A 23001-nucleotide genomic window follows, 5' to 3' on the forward strand; every position below is an offset into this window, starting at 1 on the left:
GGTGAAGTGATATTTTTCATTAGAGGCCTTTGGGAAGTCGAACACTCTTCGCTCACAGAACACAAACTTACTCTACAAATTTTAGTACACTTTCGCAACACACCGATGCAGAAAAAAACATTAAATTTCTACGGACACTTGACACACTTTGTGAATTAATATTGAGCCTCTATACTTTAGCGAATAAGAGTGGTCTTGTATATATATATATATATATATATATATATATATATTTGGTTAATATCTAGATCGGGTGTGGATCTAGATATTAACCATATATTTTATCTTTGTGAATATGGCTTTGACCTGGGGAGTTGTCGTTTGACGGTGGTCAACGTTATTGTATTAATAATACATGTCATAAGGTAAACAGTATTACATGTCCGAACGTAAACGAAAAGTTTTGTGCTATCGAATATATTCCGGATATGCGTTTCTGCTCAATTCACGCACACATACTTCTATCTGTCTATTCCTTTCTATTACAAGATAAACAAAAACAACGCGCGCTCTCTCTGTCCGTCTTATATATATATATATATATATATATATATATATACACTTTGTAACAGTGCAATAACGTGTTCTGTTGATCTTTTGTGGTTTTAAGCATCTAATTGCACTTTGAATATACGACATAGTTCCAAACATCTTATAATGGTGAAACGTACGTAGGAACAAATATAAACTTGTTTTTATCATTATTTCTCTCTCTCTTTCCCCCCTTCTCTGTTTCTCTCTCCCTCACACACACGCATATTATAGATACATACGCAAACTCTAATTTCAGACTAGGCGAAACATACATTTATATTGTTTACAGTATTTTGAGTGGAACAATTCTCTGTTTGTATTAAAATCATTGTTAAAAGGATTTTTAAATTTTATTTGCTATGTATTTACAAGTATTAAGTATATAAGTAATAATTATGTATATGGATATGCTTGCTGTAGAAATCAAATATTGATTGAATAAGTTTAGATTGTCTATAAGAAATGGTACTGATAAAGGAAATTTTTATGTTCAAATCCATTCGAGTCGCAATAATGTTCTTTTTTCCTCTGACACCGTGTTATCTAAAAATACAATTAGTGTAAATATTTTCAAGACATTAATGTCTGATTTGAGGAAGATTAAGGCGCTATTTCTAGTTAGCCTAGTGACTACTTAGAGGAACTTTCATTGGTTCTATGTTTATTGGTATTTGTGCGTGTGAGTGTGTGTATGTTTATGTACGTATGTGCCATTATATCATAAATCGTTGAGATATTTACCTTCTCTAAAAGTACATACGCATAACATTATCTATAACTATCCCTTCCACATTGATTGATCACTTAATGATTTTTAACGTAATTAGCATATATGCATGGTGTAGTTCATACAATAGATTGTTATGCGGTATGGAAATTATGAAGGTGTACTTGATAGAATTTTAAATTACTGTAGCAGATTTTTATATTCATAATAATTACATATTTGAATGGGTGTGCTATGTCTATAGCTAGTAAAAGTTGTTTTTCAACTAATAGTTTACCGTTGGGAAATAATTTAACCCTTGGATAACTAATAACTTGTCTGGTCGATAGAGCTTAAGGAACGTGCTCTTTTCCGTTTTTTTACGTTCCGAATTCGGATTTCACAGAGGTCGGCTTTGCCTTTCATCCTTTCAGAGTCAATAAAATAAAGTACCAGCCAAGTACTGCTATCGGTAGAATCAATTAACCCCCTCCATTCATAATTGTTGGCCTTGTGTCTAAATCAGAAACCATTATTGTGGATTAGCAGAATCGGTAGCGCGTCAGACGAAATGCCTTACAGTTTTTAGTTACTGCCGTTTAAGTTCTAAGTTCATATCGTGCCGAGGTTAGCTTTGTTTTTCTACCTTTCGGAGTCGATAAAATAAAGTATCAGTCAACTACTGGTACGAATATAATCAACTATTCTTTCATGGTAAATTTCTGGCGTATTCCAACGTCAGAAAATATTCTTATTGACAGATGAGTAAGGTTGGATATTGCCCAGATCTTTGAAGGCCTTCACAACTGGTGAGGTCAAGGCTGTTGATGTTTTGTTTCAATTTCAATTGATCGATATCTAGTATCATTTTACTCATAAGTTTATGGTATCATATGTCACAAGCTGTTTATAATGATTTCTGCCAGTCTGTGTGCTACTGTTTAATTGTGTCATGTCAATTACGGGACGTATTTTACATATAGTTCTGCAAACAGCCTAATTAAAGTTAACAGTTGCCCTTTGCACAACTCAGTAACTGCCCCATTGATCTTTTTGCTGTTTGATTGATAAACTGTTATGGCAAAGTGCTGAATGTCAAGTACTAATTAGATTAAAGATTCAGTTTTCTTTTTCCAGGCATGATCCTCACAAATGCATTAAATATACCTGCTGTTTAAGTTCAGTAATTTAACATTAAATTGTAGCAAGCAATATAAGCCAATGATTTTACTTACAAATAGGGTTGAAAACATAATGCATATTTCCAACATTTTATTATTCATACAAAAAGAAATACTCTGTCATTATCTATCATTTACATAGATCGGGTACCGAGGGGCGGGGGACAAAACGCAAAAAAAAAACAAACAACAGCTGTAGTGCTTTCTTCCCTTGTTGCTCTAAGCACATGTTTACATTGTTTGTGTTAATCTGTGTCTTATTGCAAACTGAAATATGCAGTATTTTAACACACTTGATGTTGCATGCAAGTGCCAACGATGATACCTCTGTATGGTCGCTCGGCCTGTTAGAAAACATATCCAAATCTCTTCCCAAAGTATTTATTTTTACCGCGTTGAATTATAGTCCTTGATACACTATCTTAAAACAATACGAGATGGTCACGTGTGCTGTATATTTGATCTCAGGTCTGATCTAGATATAAACAGTAACAACTGATGCATTCGGAATGCCATGATCATTTATTATTGATTATTTGTACATTTAAATGTACCCAAGGAATAAAGAGTGCTCAATACGAAGAGGAGAGTTTACTCGTTAGAAGCTTTTGATTCAACACATCGATACTCGTAGTTTCTCGTTATGTATGATCCTTCCGTTGACCATAAAAATAAATCAAACCGTCTTTTGTCGCCCGAAGACAGATTAAATCACTAGCTTCGAACAAATAATGGAATACACAATTACGACAAACTTTTCGCTAATTTGACTTGCTGAAATCATGTTTGCCAAACTGTTGCGTCATAGCTTAAAGTAGATATGCGGCACACATAGTTCACCTCAGATTTGATATTATTGTTGGGCAACCACGGTGGTAGACATGCGCGCGCGCGCACACACACACACACACACAACACACACAGACAGAGCTTTGTTTTATAGAGGAAATCATCCATCTACTTAATATTTCTGGCTGTGACCAACTTATCTTCATTGTTGAGAAACGGCGTGCTAATGTATAAGGATTTAGAAACAAGTAGTGTTCATGTTGTTAGGGACCAGGTTGGGCCTCATCGTGCACACCTTTGATCAAAGAGTTCCAACCATAACCACCCCCTCTTTTTTCCTGACATAGTGTATTTAGTACTGCATTATCCAGTGTGTTTTTTCTTTCTTAAGACCGTAGCATGTGAGTTGAGGAACACTTGGCTGCTATTTTTAGCAGGACGAGCAACCCTATAGAAGTTCCCTCGTTAGTTCTCCCGTTGGTTTGTGTTTGTATTTTCATCCTTAGGAGTGTAGTTATTTATTATTTTTCTTTTACATTAATTTATATATCGTGACTAAAGTTTTCTTCAGTATATTTACATTAATTGTATTGTTTTGTTGTTTTGATGCGTTGCTATTGAAGTAACATAAACTTTGACCGATCATCCTATTTTGTAAACCAAACACCAAATATGAAACAAACATGTATGTATATATATACGTCTGATATTTGTTCCCCTCTCTGATGATGTACAAATTTTCTCACATGTGGTTCGAATTTACATATGCACACATAGACTAGCGTACACATCACTGTTTCACAGCAAATTAATGGAAATTGAATATCTTGTCGCTAGGAACGTGAGGAGGACCATGTAGGGTTTTAGACAGGCCTGACATATGTCCTCATACACAATTAGCCAGTGAAAAGCTATTTTTAATAAATACGCACATAACTATTCTTATATATTTTAAACTCTGATCATCATCATCATTTACCATGCTACGCCAGACTTCACGGTCCATCATGGCATTACGGAGGTCCTGTTGCTGGATGCCTGTATCCCTGGAGATTACATCAGGGTAGGAGAGTGTGCGCCCTCTGGTATTGCGAGTAGATGGCTTCCAGAGGAGAAGAGTAGAAATTGCCTCGTTTTCAGCTCTACAACAATGTCCAGCAAACTGGACTCTCCTACCTTTCACAAGAGATGACACAGGTGGTAGTTTCCCATATATTTGCATTTTGGTTGGATGACGCTTCCACGAGAAATTTTGAGCTCTCATAAGGAGGCGAGTGTAGGTTCCATCCAACCGCCTCTCAAGCTTCTTTGATAACGTCCAGGTTTCTGAGCCATATAGTAGAATTGGTTCGACTGTGGCTTTGAAGATTTCAAGTTTGAAGTCTCTACTTAGATTTGATGACCAGATCTTATGCATGTCATTACAGGCTGACCAGGCCATACCCTTTCTAGTAAGAAAATCTTTTCCACATGATGATATGTATGACCCAAGATATTTGTAATCAGAAACCATATTTAAGGGCGCATTGTTGAGAGTATGGATGATGCAATCACTGTTGGACAGGCACTTGTTTATATATTCAGTCTTGGCCTCATTGAGGTAAAGACCTACACAAACTCTGATACCATTTATTACTTTGTCTTACATTTATTATCTCTATACATCCTTAATCTCACATTTTAACTTTTTATTTCATCTACGCTACATATCATACATTTTTGCTGCTTTGGCTTCATACCAATATAGACGCACAGCTTAGGCTACATAACATCATACCTTACATTTTAGCTTCTGTTGTTACACTCAATATAACATGTATTTTAAACTTCTGCTACAAACAATGTATAGTTCATTGTAACTGCTTTGACGACACATCAGACTATAATGGAAGCTTCTTATTGCGATTACCTTGAGATAGAGCATCTTAGAAAATAATAACTGGCTGATAGCATTAAGCAGAAGATATAACAATATTTTGGTTATTATCAGCAGCTCCCCTAGTATTTTCAGTCAATCTACTTTTTGGTGTGGAAATATACAGGTTTAAAATAAATTGGTCATTTTTATAATCTCCTCTTTCCCTTATTAATAATATCACCTTCACTTTCTTCAATTTTCACAGTAACTTTAGACCTCTATCCACATCTTAATTGTTCAGTCTAATTGTGAATTACATTAATGTTTGCCCTATATATTATATTAGAGCTACTGTCCTTTGCAATTCTTGTGATTGTTGCCACTTTTGTTTGACTTGGTTGGGTTATGAGTGAAAAGCACACGTTTTTGTTTTGCCATTCATGTACTTACAGAGCAGGAGTCATTATCACAGCTATTTCGTATCTGTCAGTTTCCAAATTCTGATTCTACGATTAAATAGTACTCTAAGTTTCCTGGAAATAGTACTAGATTGAAAAGTATCTATTGCCATTATGTGATAAGGGATGGTGTTAAGCTTGAAGAATTGTTAGTGCTCTAAACAAAATGCTTAGTGATATTTCTTCTGACTATGTTCTGAGTTAAAATTCTGCAGAGGTCAGCTTTGCTTTTCATCTTTATGAGGGCATTGAAATAAGTACCAGTTAAGTAATGGGATTGATGAAATTGACTAACTCCCCTGAAATTACTGGTCCCGTGCCAAAATTTGAAATCACTAAGTGACAAGTGGTAGATTGGCGCAACTGTTAGTTTCAGACAAAATGTCTTGTAGTATTTCTTTCGGCTTTTCACGTTCTGATTTCAATTCAAGCATAAGTGTACATTGCCTTTCATACTTTTGGGTCAATAAAATAAAGTATCAGTCAACTACAACTAAACCCCATCCTTGCTAAAATTGATGGCCTTGTGCCTAAATTAGAAATAGGTCATATTTAAGTTATTTCATCTTTCATGTGTTGCTGTCAAGTGTTGCTAAGCAGCCATTATAGTAAATTGGGCATATGAATTTTACATCAGCCAACAGATTCAGTATTAGTTTCTCACTCCAACAATTGTAGTCCACTGGATATCTCTGATTTTTCTTGTCACTTGGTCAACAGTAAACAGAATGCCAAGTTGGTCCTTAGAGTCCTCAAATCAGCTTGTACCCTCTTGGCAGAATCCTTAGCCTCCTTACTGGATATGGCTCATGATTCTGCTGATATGAGAGCTTGGTGACATCTGTTTCTATTCCCTTCACAGGCCTTATGAGGCAAATCTAATGATGTGACATCTGTAATGAACACATTCAAAGCCATTTTTCAACACATGACCTAATGTTTCACAGTTCAAACTCTACTAGTCCGCTTACCAAACCCTTTTCTGATATAAGCAAAATGCTTAAATCTGCCATCATTAACAAACTGTTGGATTTAAATGTAAATATGCAGTGCAGCTTCTTTCGTTTGGCCACCTCTTCATTCCCTGCAGATATGTCCTCCTGGTTCTGAATCCATTTCAGTCAGCAAGAAAGGAGTCTGTGACTCCTTTCATCACCAAGCACTTCCAAACCCATTTTGTTCATTGTATGACCAAATTTATCAAGATTATTCTTTCAGATCATACCAAGAAATGCATAAACATTTCTTGCTTAATAAAATTCAGTGGGGATAGCCATCACATTGCTGTTGGCAGTGTATACTGTTATTTAGCCACAAATGTTGCACTCCACCCTTATGTCATGGCCTCTACAATTCTTTCCTTTCTGCTCATTTAGTTGTTTTGGAACTCCATTCAGCTGTGAAGCTACTGTTCATACAGCATGCCAATTTATGTCAGAGTTCATAAATAAAAGTCAAGCTATTTGTAAAGAAAGCATTTACCTCAGTCAGGTGGGATGCTATTTTTAGATATACTATAGACAGGCTGCCATTATTATTTAATTAATGTATGATTTATATTCTTGTCCATCTGGTCTTTTCTACGTCAGTCATAAAATTCCTTCTCAATGTCATATATAACAAGGAGAATCCTTGGGTCCCATACTTTTTTCATTTGCTTTCACATCTGGGGCTTAGAATATGGTACATTGTTGATATAGTTTTAGGTGGCAGTTCTCTTAGTTTCTCAGAAATCTCTTAAGTGACTTTCTTTTGAAGCTTTCTTTCAAACATAACAAGGTTAAAGGTGAGCTTCTCTTTTTAAATTACACAGTCAATGCTTACCTAAAAACGATATGTTCCGGAAACTTTGAACTGGATTCTACTTGATGCTCCTTTTACACTTGACACTTGATTTCCTTTAATTAATAACGAAATATCTTCTTTTTCACTCATGCTTGATTATCTTAAAAATATTGGCTCACATCAAGCATTTCCCCTACTTCCAAATAGCTTAAGTCTCTCTGACAGGATGCACCTTCTTAGTCCAGTCTGTCCAACTAAACAGCCATTGGTCTGTCCAAATATTTCATTTTGATATAGGACTGTTACCAATGCCAATCTGTCTGATTTAGGCTGGGTACAGCTTGCTTACCATTAATATATAGAGGTCTAGGATTCTGTTTGGTTGCCAATTTCCATTCTTTTAAATTCCTACTCAAATTGATTTCATATTAATTTTTGCAATAAATCAATAAATAAAGAGTTGCTAGCTTTTAAAGCCGCAGACACATTCATGCCTGTTTCCATAGTAACAAGCCAAGCATAAAAACCTCGTCTTCAAGAAAGCATGTGTTGACAAATATATTCCACTCATTGAGGTGGACATCAGATGTGCTAAAAATAACATCCAAATGACCTTAAATCATGCACCAAAAACTTCTTGTTTTATTTCTGGATAATCACATGAATTCCTGTGTGTAGAATACAAATCCACAAATATTTTCTAAAAACTCCAGAAAATAAAAAAAGCTATGAGAGTTATGTGGTGTGTGTAAAGCAGAATTTGATTTGTTTACAGCTGACAACATATCCAAATCCTGTTTTCAGACTGGGTGAAAATTATCAAACTTTAAACTTCTATAAGTTTTTTAAAAAAAATTTCTGGTAAAAGTCCTCCTGAGATTCAGCTTCGAAAACTATATTAATGTACCAAATTTTAAAATTTTCAATAAACTTTGAATTTTTGAAATTTGGCAGCCAAGCTGAAAAGATCTTCCTGTTTTTCATTTGACCTCTCTTTACCATGTTTTCTGTCTTCTTTCTGTACTTTATCCACTCTGATTAATCAGTTTTAGTCTTCCATGACAGATTAGTCATTGAGAGCACACTATCAGAGTTGACTTTTAACCACTGGTCTATTCTTGATCAGATGTGAAATAGAAATTGTGGGATGATATAACTTATAGAAACACAGGTCTTGATCACATTGACAGGTGTAAACTAAATATTATGACTTCATTCCTTTTGAAGTAAAACAAGTATCTGATTTGAGAGGCAATAGTTGCTGATGTTTTTTTCTTGATTCTATATAATCAAATGCACAATAATCCCAGATTTTGCATGCTGAAGAAATGAAATTCCAAAAATAACCTCATCTATTTGGTCATTTCACATCTCAACTGATTGTGTGTGAGACTAGTGGTAGTTGTGGATCCTTCATTTCCTAGTTGGGGATGAAATTGTTAAAGGCACTGGGCGATCACTTACATAATTAAAAAACATAATAACTAGTCAAACACTTATCTTAAGCAAAAGGCAACCACATAACCTGTAGAAATTATTAAGAAAGGCAAAATTCAACATGAACAAACAGGACAAAACATTCACTGTATCTAAGTGTAATGATAACAGATGTGGAACATATCAATACATGTATATGGGTAGATCCATTAGAACAAAAAAATGGACAGATTTTCACAAATGCAGAAATTTGATCTACTGCATTAAAATGCCTGAATTGCGAGGAATTATAGACAAGACAGGGAATGCATTATCAGAATGCTCATGAGTCCACAGACAACAAATCCAAAACACCAATGTTCGCCAAATTCCATTGAGCGAACATATACAGACATGTAGTCAGAAAATATTTCTAATTTTTCCTTTCTACAAACTACATGACACAAGTAAGGTTGGAAGAAAGATAAAAGAAAAACGGTTTATTAAAATGTTCAAACCTGTTCTGAACAGAAATAGCAGCAATAATATAACAACCAGTTAATGATGTGGATTACGAAATATCTCTAGCATATAAATATAAACAAATTACAGAATATGCTTGGCAAACCATGATGTTTAAGAGCACGTGGATTGGTCAGAAAGGTATTCTAAAAATTCAGCTTGTTGGAGTGTTCTAAGAGGTACTAAAGTTGTTAAGAACTCAATTGTTAGTTAAATATATTTGAAATTTGATGATTACACTATGTATGAAAGCACTAAATTAACTTTAAGAGCATTACAAAATAATTTTTTAATATTAAAATACCATAATAAAAAACACAAGAACCAGTCCACGTTTTAACTTTATTCAACTGATATTTATATATATATATATATATATATATATATATATATATATACAAATTGAGATAGGGGTTGTAAATGCAACCCTCCATGGGATAACATATATCCAATATACTGCTAGTGAAGTACCCAACAAAGTTAATACATAAATGTTAATGATTGCGATGTAATCAATTCATTTACTGTATTATATGGGCAAAGGTAAAATGATTTACCACAAATTACTAATACAAGATAAGAAAATGGAGAAATACATCTAAATCAAATATTGGAGTATTATCTGGTAATTGATATTTGATTTAGATGTATTTCTCCATTTTCTTATCTCGTATATATATATATATATATAATCAAAAGTTATTGTATATCATGTTCTCTTTTGCTGATTATAATTTACTTGTTATTGTTGGCCACAAGTTTTATGCTAGGGTTATAGCTTATTATATCAACATCAATATAGTATTTAATTAACCTCCCCCTCTTTGGTTGAATTTGAATCAGAATGATTTTGAACATAGTTGTAAATTCACAAATTTTTTGCAGGAAGAGTATATTAATTACATAATTCAGTATGTCCTTCACTTTTTAAGAGAGTAGAGTGTAATTTATGAGATGTTTGACTACTACATTTAACTGTTTGAGTTACTATGTAGATTCTGCTTTATTAACTTGTTGATGAGTTGATTGATTTGTTAAACAGAAATTTATACTCCATTATGTACCATGTGGAAGAAGCTTTCACCCATGGAAAATGATAAAACTATGATCTGTTTTCAACTGATTGCAGATGTAACTAGTAAAGAAAATGTATTTATTTATATGTAAATAAATTATGGATTTGTATATGTATTTACCTAACTTTATAGACTTTTATTCATAAACTATTTACTCACCTTAGTCTGTTGACAGGTGTGCTGTAAATATTTGTGACAGCTGGTTGAATAGACTGGTAATCATAAACAAAACATTTAATACCTGTTTTGCTGCCCAATTTTACTCAATTGTAAATGTATGTACAATAAATAGACACAGTTTAATGCCTCTGATGATTCATAAAAAGTTGACAATTGTGACTTTTTCCTGTTTCTCATATATGTATTCAGAAAAATAAATCCATTCCTTTCCTCTAAATTCCATCAATAGTTTTGCTTTTATGGTCTCTAGTTTTCCTGTTTGATTAAGAACCTATGTGTATATGTAATTCTATTCTTTTATTCTTTTACTAATTTTATGATTCTAGTCATTGGACTGTGGTAGTTCCCAACCTGTGGACTGCGGACTCCTGGTGGTCCACAAAGGTAGTACAGGGGGTCCGTGAACTAAATTCAAAATTTCATACGCATATGCACACACACACACACACACAAGGATAAGCATAAGGGGTCTGTGGGAAAACTCATTTAAATAAAAGGGTTGGGAACCACTATCTTAGAGTATAATTGATAACATTGAGCACAGACACTACTATTTTTGTTGACATTACAGAGTTAAAAAGCAAAAAGGACCTCCTTGTAGGACTTGAACTCACTATGCAAAGGAACCTGCTGCAAACCCTGGTTTCACTGCCCATAATGTAGAGGAGCGAAAAAGATCAATAAATATAAGAGCCTGGCTGGTCGCTATCAGTTTGTGGTAGTTGCCATTGCAACATCAAGTGCTCTAGAATCTTGTACTACTGATTCCTTCGCAAATTAGGGATAATAGTGGCCTGTCAGAGAAATGAGCTCTGTGAGGTAGAGTGGCTATTGCAGCAAGTGTCACTGGCCATTCTCTGTGGCAATGCCATTGCTATCATTACTACAGGGCATAGTTGAGCACCCCACTTATTCGGGATATGTGGCCCATTGCCTCCCCACTTCCATCTTCTGTTGCTTTACTCCCTTCCCTTTTTTCTTCTTTCCTTTCTCATCTCTCTTCTTTCCCAAGGACTAAACACCGAGATCATTCACCAGATTATGTTGTCCTGTATAAACCTGTTGTGTATTATATTTTGAAATGAGTTAGATTCCAGTTGTTAACCAAACTACCTCATCACAGCAAAATAAAGTTTCTATTAGTAGCTGGTAAATAAAGTAAAGTAAATGAATCTCAAACAAGAAGAAACAAAAATTCTACCTAATAACTGTCATCATCATCATCATCATCATCATTTCACATCTACATTCTCTACTTGTATGGATTTGTTGAGTTGATATAATCCAAATGAGCTAAAAAACTGAGTCTTACTCCAGTGTCTCAACATTAGCATAGTTACTACAATTGGATGGTTTTCCTAATGCTAACTATTTTACAGAGTGTACTGGGTGTTTTTATATTTTGTTTCTGTGGTACCAGAACTTATATATATATATATATATATACACATCATTATCATCATCGTTTTAATGTTACCTTTTCCATGCTTGATGGGTCAGACGAAACTTGTGTGCAAATGTTAAGACAAGGAGAAGACACAAACATATATATACATATATGCATGTGTGTATACATGTACAACAGTCTTCACATTTTGTGTTTCTCAGTTCAGCCTGCAACTGTAGTTCTCAAGTGAACTTAACTATGGGAGAGAGTCAGATGTAGGTACATTTATGCATGTGAAAGCAACAAATCTTGACTGAAGAAAGGATTTGACATAAGCATGGAGTTTAATATTTATTATGATTTCATTGACTGTGATTAGTGACTTCAAAGTTTTGCTATGTGGGTAACTTAGTCGAACTGTGAAATAGGAAGACAAACCACAGTTCTTGTGTATCATTCAGTTCTATGGAGAGAAAAAACAGAAGAAATTGGATCAAATGAGCGAGGTTGTGCTCACTTACACACATGCACATGTGCATGCACGCTACATCTGAATGAGAACCAAACTTAGACCTTGATGACCCTTTCAATTTATGCCAGCATGAAAAGCAGAGGAAAGATATGTATGTATATGTGTGTCTGTGTGTGTGTGTGTGTATGGATGCATGATTTTTCGTTGAGTTTTATTAAAGTTCTTCTTGAGAGTGTTCAAGCTAGTTGCTAACAAAGTAACAAGACTTTTTGAGTTAAGAGAGCTCCTGATATTGTAAACGTGGTTGAGTTAGTGTGTTGGTTGAACTGTCAATGTATTCACCCGAGTGTGTGCATCTATTCACATAAGAATCTCAGATGGAGAGTATTTGGAATCTTAGAAGTCTTCACTGCACCACTAATAGATTGGATTTGGAGAATCCATGTCAGTTTATTCTGTTCTCTCTCTGCAAAACCGAATATTTCTAGGTTTTTGTGCAAATTTGTTGGTACATAACCAAATGCACCTAAATTGATAGGTACAATTGAGAATTCATTGTCACTGTACAAGAACTGTAAGTTTTGCATTGTGTATGTATGTAATAGGTGTAGGCATGGCTGTGTGGTAAGAAGCTTGCTTCCCAACCACATGGTTCTGGGTTCACACCTACTGCATAGTACCTTAGGCAAGTGTCTTCTACTATAGCCTTGGGCTGACCTAAGCCTTGTAAGTGGATTTGGTAGAAGGAAACTGAAAGAAGCCCATTATATATATATATATATATATATATATATATATATATATGTGTGTGTGTGTGTGTTTGTATCTGTGTTTGTCTCCCACCTTCATTTAACAACTGGTGTTAGTGTGTTTACATCCCTGTGACTTAGCAGAATAAGTTCCAGGCTTAAAAAAGAAAAAAAAAACAGTACTGGAGTTGATTCATTCAATTAAAAAACTTCTTCAAGGTGGCACTCCAGCATGTATGTATGTATGCTCATAATTTCAGTCATAGATGTTGAGATATTGATGTACTTAAATGGATGCATGCATTCAGAGGTTTTAATTTATATATATATATATATATATATAATATATATATATAGGTGCAGGAGTGGCTGTGTGGTAAGTAGCTTGCTAACCAACCACATGGTTCCGGGTTCAGTCCCACTGCGTAGCATCTTGGGCAAGTGTCTTCTGCTATAACCCCGGGCCGACCAAAGCCTTGTGAGTGGATTTGGTAGACGGAAACTGAAAAAAGCCTGTCGTATATATGTATATATATATATAAGTGTGTGTATGTGTTTGTCCCCCTAGCATTGCTTGACAACCGATGCTGGTGTGTTTATGTCCCCATCACTTAGCGGTTCGGCAAAATGGACCGATAGAATAAGTACTGGGCTTACAAAGAATGAGTCCCGGGGTCGATTTGCTCGACTAAAGGCGGTGCTCCAGCATGGCCGCAGTCAAATGACTGAAACAAGTAAAAGAGTTAAAGAGTTAATATATATATATATACATACGCATACAGGGTGCAGTGTGTAAATTGTCACCATTTTATATTTTTAATTTCGTGCATGTGCATTGTTTGTTTTTGATTTTGTTGATTACACAGTATAGTAGGGTCAGTTGGGCATCATCTGTGAGAAAACAGCACCATGACACAATTCACTCTGCCAGAAATTTGGAAACGACATGCTGTACTGCTTGGCATTCACACCAGAAGCTCCAATACAAACAGATGGTGAACACACAAAACAACTGTTGGCTTGCTGTGTTCCCAAAACATGTACCGAGAGTGATAAAAATCAAACATCCAGTCAACATCATGGTGTTTGGAGTGATCACTAGTGATGGCAAAGTTTTGCTTCCATTCATCTTCCTACACGGCCTCAAAATCAACAGGTGGGGTATGTGGGAGTGGGTGTAAGGGATGGAGTGGAATGGGATTGATAGGGAAGGTGGGGTTGGATTGTGTAGGGGTGGAGTGGGGTAACGATGAAGGGGAAGGTAGAAGGTGGGTATGAGTGAAGAGAGAAGGAGAGTAGGAGTCGGAGCAAGAGAGGTGAGGTGGGTGGAAGGAAGAAGGTGTGAGAGGGGAGAAGGTTAGATGAAGAAGGGAGGAGAGTTGAGCTCATGTGCAGCAAAGGAGCAAAGAGAGAAGATTAGGCTATAAATTCCATTACTGAAGCAGCAGAGAAGGTCACTTGGAGGCTTTGGATAAAGAAGGCCTTCAAGTTCTGACCATCCCATTTTATTTCTTTGAATCAGAGACTCCATTGCATTGTCTGATGTATCTAACATTATATGCATTATTTGAGATGGTAAAGTTTGATTTGATTGTTTACACTTGGAAGATTTTTTTTTGTAAAGAACTGTTTATGTCAGTGAGTTGGCACTGTTGTCATTGCCAACACTTCCTTCCCTCACTTTTTATCTGATTACCTATTTTTATTTGTGTCTTCCTTTTTACTCTTTCTAAACATTCCATTGTTTCAGAGAGAGAGAGAGAGAGAGAGAGAGAGAAAGTGGCAGATAGAGTAAAAGGGAGAGAGAGGTGACTGTTTGTCTTGTAGTTATTGAATACAAAACACACACACACACACACACATTTAAATAGAGACATTTATGAGCGCATGTGTAATTTGTATGTATGTATATATATATATATATATATATATATATATATATTTATTTATATATATATATATATATATATATATATAATATATATATATTTATTATATATATATTTATTTATATATATATTATATATATATATATATATATATTATATATATATATTATTTATATATTTATATATATATTATATATTATATATATTTATTTATATATTATATATATATATATATAGATATATATATATTTATTTTATATTTATATATATATATATATATATATATATATATATATTATATATATATATATACACACATATACACACACACATGCATATGTATTTATATAGAGTATGTATATATATATCTAAGTAACCATAACTTAAGGGAAAGTACTTAATAATTGTGTGGTAGAGTGGAGATATTTGTTTATTTGGCTGATGATGACACTTAGATGACTAATTGTGTTTCCGTTGAATTTCATCATCATCAGGGCGCTGTGATGATTTTGCAATTCAAAAGAAACACAGGTGTGTGTTTGTGTATGTGCACACACACACACACACACACAACGTTGACTGTAGAAGCATTTATTATACACAAATATGTTTTGTTGCACCTGCATCTTTATAATCTAATGTACTGTATGTTTGTGTATGTTACATGTATTGTAATGCATTTGTGAGCTTCTGCTGCATCTCCGATACAAGGACACACAGATATAGTGAAAAGATTGTTGATATCAAACAAACTTAGTGGAGATAATTGAAGCCAACTATAACAAGCATTATGTGTCCGTTTCTCATTGGATGAATAGTCATTGTTCGATTTCTTTTGTTGTACATGTCAGTTTGTTGTTATTGTAACTATGATAATAGCGCTAGCTACGATAAAATCACAATGGTTCATACAATAACAATACAGTTTAATTTCGAAGAGTATGTTATGTTGTATCAGAAAAGAATCAGCATTCTTTAAAAATAATAAAAATAATAATAATAATGTATAAACCTGTAAAATGCATTACAGAATAACAACATGAATGGCATCTGTGTTTTCCCATGATAATGTTTTATGAATCATATGATGACATTATTGTTAATGTTTTTCTCCAGTTTGGTTCTATAATGATTATTAAAATAGCATTCAGAGAGCACAGACCTCTGCCAAGGCAACACTAATGTCCTCTCAACGATTAGCCAGAGATGATTTTTAAAATGAGAATATCTGAAATAAACTCGACTGCTCTCAAAAATGAGAATACTAAAAATGAACCTGACCGCTCTCAAAAATTAAGTTAAAAAAAATGGAAAAATAATCCTGAATCCTTGCCCAGTACCTGATCGATCCCAATGGTTCTCATGGAATGTGAAGGTGGCCGTAGAAAATTTAGTGACTGTAATAAATAGTTTATCATTATCTAATACAAGCCAAAGTTAACAAATTCACCATTCAAAATTGTTGCAGCCTAAAGTGAGATAATTGAGAAAGACTTGAAAGTTAATGTAAGATTGTAATCATGTAAAGTAAATATAACAGGGGATGTACTCGCATAGCAAGTGATTTGATCTGAGATCGTGTGTTGATACGAAAACAATTGCAGCGTGGAAGGTGTTTGTAAGCCATTTAAGAAACCCACAAAAGCCGTTCGATTCACTTCAACATCTAAGTTTAATTTGTCAAAATATTTTCGTCGCTAAAATCCGCGACCTGTTCACTGACAAAAATCCGTGCTGCATCTGAGAAAGTAACAGTTAGTTCGTCATATATATGTGTGTATGTATGCATACACGCATGTATGCATGCATGTATGTATGTATGTATGTATGTATGTATGTATGTATGTATGTATGTATGTATGTACATACACCTGTGTATGCATATATGTATGTATATATGTATGTGTATGTATATGTGTGTGTGTAAATATAACAAATAATCCAGAATCCTTGTCCGGTACCGGATTGACCCCCAAATTTAATCAGTTCATGCCAGTCACGCGGCATGAAAGTTTCATCTGAATCCATCCAGCAGTTCTTGAGACATCTTGTCCATGGACAAATAAACAAACATTACTGGAAACAATATCTCTGCCTTTGCTAAAGCAGAGTTAACAATAATAATAATAGCCCAACATGTCGTATATGTAAACAACAAAATGAAACCATCAATCATGTTATCTCCATGTGTAGTCTTCTTGTACCTACAGAGTATCTCAACAGGCATGATAGAGCAGCACAGTATATTCAGTGGGCAATTTGAAAAGACTTGGACCTGATCCATGATAAAAACTGCTTGAAAATGACCACATCTCACTCCTTTGGAACTTCACCATTCAAACTGACAGAAAAATAGATACAAATAGTCCAAACATTATATTGACAGATTTCGGGCAAAATCATGCCTCCTCATCGATATGATTGTCATAATCGACATAAATGTTGCTGTCAAGATCTACTAAAAACTGAGCGAGTATAAAGATCTTGAAATAGAAATTGGCAAAATGTGGAACCTCAAGACTAAAACAATATCTGTTGTCATAGGTGCCCTAGGAATGATAGCAAAAGGGGCAGATTAATACCTAGCTCAGATATCAGGAAATCCAAAAATGGAAGAAATTGAAAAAAAAAAGTTGTGCTCATGGGAACTGTCCATATCCTACATAAAATATTGTCTATGTAATCCCCAAAATATTTCAATCTATAAACAATATCAAAATACTTTTAAAAGTACATAACAGCAAACACCTTTTTCTGTCATCTTAACATCAGACTATCATCTTAGACATTCTCTAGAAAAATACTCTGTGCAAAACCAAATATATGGCACCCAAGTCATAACACCAAATTGAACTTGTCTCTTGAGAGTTAGGGTTAGGGTGAGACTTGGAGTCAACTTGTACAAATACAAAGCAAAAGCCAAACATATAATAATAATAATGATTTCAAATTTTGGCACAAGGCCAGTAAGTTTGTGGAGAGTGGGTAAGTTGATAACATCAACCCAGTGCTCAGCTGGTACTTATTTTATTGACCCAGAAAGGACAAAAGGTAAAGTTGGCCTTGGTGGAATTTGAACTCAGAATGTGAAGCTGGATGAAATGCCGCTAAGCATTTTGCCTGGTGTGTTTACTTTTTCGTATTGGAATTGGTTAGTTGGGTCCATATGTCTCAATATTGCAATCATAGCAAAAAAAAAAAAATGAATGTGAAGTTTACACTCAAGGGTTTGAGGATAGGATTGACGAGTTTTGCAAAGAATTTAATGCACATACAGGGTTATCTTTTGATCCCTTTCTATGCATAATACTTTTCTGGACACTCTGAAATTTCCTTCTTTCCCATGTTTTTATTGCTGCCATTGATTTGGAGTTGTTCAAGAGAAATGCCGTATCAATTTCACTGGTCTGAGAAAGCTTAAGAAGGCCACCACCACAGTCTGTTCCTCCAGACCAAACCAATATGAGTTCTTTCCAAAAAGAAACTGAATTCTTAAAACAGTTACCAACTAGCTGGTGCAGTTTGCTCATGACTGATGGGCTGTACATGAACAACCTTGACCTTCAGTCAAATATTAGGTCTATTACACTGTTAGTCATTGATCTGCATGTATTAAAGTGAGCATATATTTAGTTCACATGGAATTTGTTCCAAGTTTAATGGTAAAGCATTTGAAAGAGTAATATGTTTGTGTGAAATTCTTTCATACTGGGAAAAGTCTTTCATGAGGTGAAACTTTACTAATGTTGCAACAGGCTTGTGGGCAGAATTGTTTGGGCTATACACAATGTCTCAAGTGGTATCAGCATTTTAAATAGAGAAAAATATCTGTCAAAGATGATCCCACATCTGGATAGCCTTCCACACCGGTGGATGATGATCACATTTTGATCTATGGAAATTGTTGCCTGACTGAGTGTCAAGTTTCCAAAATGTAGGTACCTGTTAAGATGGTGTCACATAATTTTAAAAGGAAAATTGAAGATGCATCATGTTACAAAATCTGTACTACATCTGCTGGTAGATGAACAAAAAAGAGCCCCGAGTTAGAGAGTCATAGACAATTATAATAATAATAATAATTGTGTACAGTGCTCAGGTGCACTACAACTCATCTAAAGTGTATATATAATCAGGTGTAGTTTCGGCGGATTTCAGAAAGCATGAGGGCCTTAAAAGTGTTTGATTATTCCAACACTGATAGAAAAGTGTTCATTGCATTAGATTGGATCATCACCATAAACAAACAAAATATGTCTTTCACTCAAATCTCTCTATATATATAAAGCTGAAGTTGTCTGTGTATGGCAGGTTTGGTAGCCTTCAACTAACACTATCTCCTCTGAGACCCTGTGGCGCAAGTTGACCAAAATTGAGAGTATGATTGAAGAAGGCTTGCTCTTCCTTCCGTAGAAGAAAAAATTCAGATCGGACCATGTTAACACCAAAAATTATTTACATCAAAAAGGTGCTTTTTTTTTCTATGAAAATCCCTATCTTTTACGATTTTTTGATTGCTGTGTTGCCATTTTTCGGTGTATTTCAGCCAAAAAAAATGTTCACTTTTTCAAAAATTCCAATTCTAAAGGGTCAAAACGAACCCAAGCAATGCCAGGCGATACTGCTAGTATGAAGATAATGTTCATTGTCATTTTTGATTGGAAGGACATTTGATTGGAAGGACATTGATTGGAAGGACATGAGTGTGTTCTATGTGGTCAGATGATCCGTGAAGAGTTTCACTTGAATGACTTGAGGTATATGAGAGAAGTAGTGCAAAGGGAGGTGAGACTTGGGCAAACAAAACTTAGATGCTGCACCACAACACTCCTTCTCAATTGTCACTCTTTATTCATTACTTTTTGGCAAAACATAAAACAACTTTTGTCTCCCAGCCACTCTCTCTAGACATTCAGCTCTTACATATTTATCTCTTTCTTACTAAGCATGCACCCAATCTCTACAGGTGAGGTGGATTGTAGTTGATTGATTCCAATACAAATATATCACTGGTGCTTATTTCATCATTCTTTGAACTCAGAATATAGATATGAAATTTCTGTTTTAACCTCCCAGTATTGACCCTGCAAGGGACACCCAGGCCAATCGTCTTTGCATCACAACCTGTCGTCTTTAAAAAAGCAGTGAATATATTGGCCAATTAGCTACTCAATACTCTTAAAATACCAGCTGAAATGACTTTGGTCATAGGTTTGCTCAGTCAGGGTTAATCTGTAGCTAAATGACAACAAACTCTTTGTCAATTTTCTTCTAGTTTTATTTCAGTTCCATGGCTCTCTGGTATCGTGTCTCTGTTATCTTTCTCTCTGTGTTACACTCAAAGACTTTCTTTCATTTATCTCATTCTTTATCCTGTTTTCCCAGTTACTTCCAGTAGTAGTTCTCATTTTCTGTTTATGTATTGGTTACTGTTACTTTTTTTCCCTGCTTCTCTCTTCTCATATTGTTTTGTAAAATGTGTCTTTATTCTCTCTTCCTCTAAAAAGTTTATACCACCCAAAATTAATTTATTTTTGATATCTTGTACTTGTTTCAGCCTTTGAACTGTAGCTTTGCTGGGGCATTACCTTGAAGGGTTCAGTTAAACAAATCAACCCCAGAACTAATTTTTAAGCTCCATACTTATTCTACCACTTGCTTTTTGCTGAACTGCTAAGTTACAAGGACATAAACAAACCAACACCAGTTGTCAAGAGATGATGTGGGATACACACATGTGCACACACACCAGTTTCCTCTCTACCAGATCTACTCACAAAACTTTGGTTAGCTCACAGCTATAGTAAAAGACACCAGCCTAAGGTGCTGTGCTGTGGAACTGGACCCAAAATCACATGGTTAGGAAGCAAACTTATTACCACACATCTATGCATGTATTGTCTTATTATTCTGGTCAGTAAATTTAAAATCTGTTAAATTGGGATTCATTAAACTGGAGTTTACTATACTTAGACAAGGGGTTGGTGGGAAGTTCCTTGCTTTAAGAATATTGAAGTCCAACCTTCCAAGTTCTTTTACAGGGTTTAGAAAAACTGAAGGACTGTAGCAATGAGTGTGTGAATTTGAGAGGGGAATATGTTGAATAAGATCATAATTAAATGATCCTCCTGTATTTTCTTTTACCGAAAGCCACGAACTTTTCAGCACCCTCATGTGTGTGTGTATATATATATATATATATATATATATATGAAAGGCCCGATTGGAGACCCAACCATCGAAGGTCTTTTGCAGGACTTAAAAAAACTGAAGGACTGCTGCAATAAATGTATGAATCTGAGAGGGGAATATGTTGAATAATATTGTAATTAACTGATCCTCCAATATTTTCTTTTACCCAAAGCTAGGAACTTTTCAGCATCCTCTTGTATGCATTTGGCATTGATGTTTTGAAAGATTAAATACAGCAAAGAGCATTAGCTGAAAAAATCAAAACAAAAAAAAAAAACCAAAACAACCAATATCAAGTTAGGGGTCGTATTTTTATGCCCTGATGGCCTTCCTGTCACCAACCAGTTCTTGTTTTACAAGTATCTAGCAAACCCACTTACGAGGCTGTGGTTGGCTCAGAGCTTTTGTAGAAGACACATTTCTAAGGTGCTACTCTATGTTTGCATGGGCCAGTCAGTGTTTATTATGGCAGATTTTCTACAGCTGGTCCTCCTCTTGCCAACCCTCATCTGTTTCCAAGCAAGATAAATATTTCCCCATAACCAAACATATTTTCATAGCATATTGGAAATAACACTGTTTGTCACATCAACTCACAATCTTTCGTCAGTCCAGGGCTGTAGTAGAAGACCAATTGCCAAGTGGAACTGGACCTGAAACCTCATGGTCAGCAAGCAAAGTTCTTAGCCACACAGCCTCACTGCACCCTTTATATGTGTATGTGTGTGTGTGTATTTATATAACATATACACTTTTATATATATATATATATATATATATATATATATATATATATCATCATCCTCATTTAACATCTGTTTTCCATGCTGGCATGGGTTGGATGGCTTGACAGGAGATGGCCAGCTGAAGAGCTGCCCAGGCTCCATGTCTGTTTTGGCATGGTTTCTATGGATGGATGTCCTTCCTAACAACAGCCACTTTATAGAGTGCACTGTGTGCTTTTACATAGCATTGGCACAACCACTTTTTCGTGGCACTGGTATGGGCATTTTGTACATGCCACCAGCACCCACACGCCCGCAAGGTTAGAATTGCTCAGCTGAAAAGTGATGTAGGGGACATGCTATATGCAAGGACAACCATGATTTTACTTAACCTGATGTGTCTTCTCAAGCACAGCAAACTGCCAGAAGTTTTGGTCCCTTGTCATCCCCCCTGTGAGGCCCAACATCTGAAGGTCCTTTCTTACCATTTTGTCCCATGTCTTCCTCGGTCTACCTCTTCCACATGTCCCCTCCACAATTAGAGATCGATACTTCTTGATGCAACTGTCCTCCTCCATACACATTACATGACCATATCAGTGCAGTCTTCTCTCTTGTGCACTACATCTGATACCTTGTATATCCAGTTCTAGCGTAAAATGAGCCAATTCTGAAACGATGTGATCAGCCCTTCAAATGCCTTAAGTTTTTGAAATTTCACTGTGCATGTTGGAGTATTTTAGATTATGTTGTGGTAGCTCACGTTATTACAAAAAAATAATTTTATAGGTTTAAATTTGCTGATTGTGTTGGATGGAATGCCTTGTGTTATTTATTCTGAGTTCATATCCTGTTAATATCAACTTTGTCTTTTAAAATTGATTAATCAAGTATCAGTACAATGCTCAGGATAATTCTTCTCTCTCTCTGTGGAAGACATCTTAGAGAGAGAGAGAGGGAGGTTTCACAAGTTTAGATACTCAAACAAACTGTGTGTCCTGATAGCATCTCTTTGACTCCATGAAGTGTTACTCCAGGAAGGAAAGAGTATTCACAGATTTTTTTAATCAAGTATATTTGAT

The 23001-nt window shown here is 35.1% G+C and overlaps 1 protein-coding gene and 1 long non-coding RNA gene across 3 annotated transcripts in view; one reads left to right on the forward strand and one right to left on the reverse strand.

The window, feature by feature from the left end:
- LOC115209717 (protein OS-9) overlaps nt 1-23001 on the forward strand; it is an 82846-nt gene that overhangs the window by 843 nt on the left and 59002 nt on the right. The gene's annotated exons all lie outside the window — the stretch shown is intronic.
- LOC118762535 lies at nt 862-2285 on the reverse strand. Its single transcript, XR_004998291.1, has 2 exons — nt 1539-2285; nt 862-1077 (listed from the first exon to the last, which is right to left on the reverse strand). It is a non-coding gene; the product is annotated as an uncharacterized LOC118762535 (long non-coding RNA).

This window comes from Octopus sinensis, linkage group LG3, assembly GCF_006345805.1.
Source record: "Octopus sinensis linkage group LG3, ASM634580v1, whole genome shotgun sequence".
NCBI lineage: Eukaryota > Metazoa > Mollusca > Cephalopoda > Octopoda > Octopodidae > Octopus > Octopus sinensis.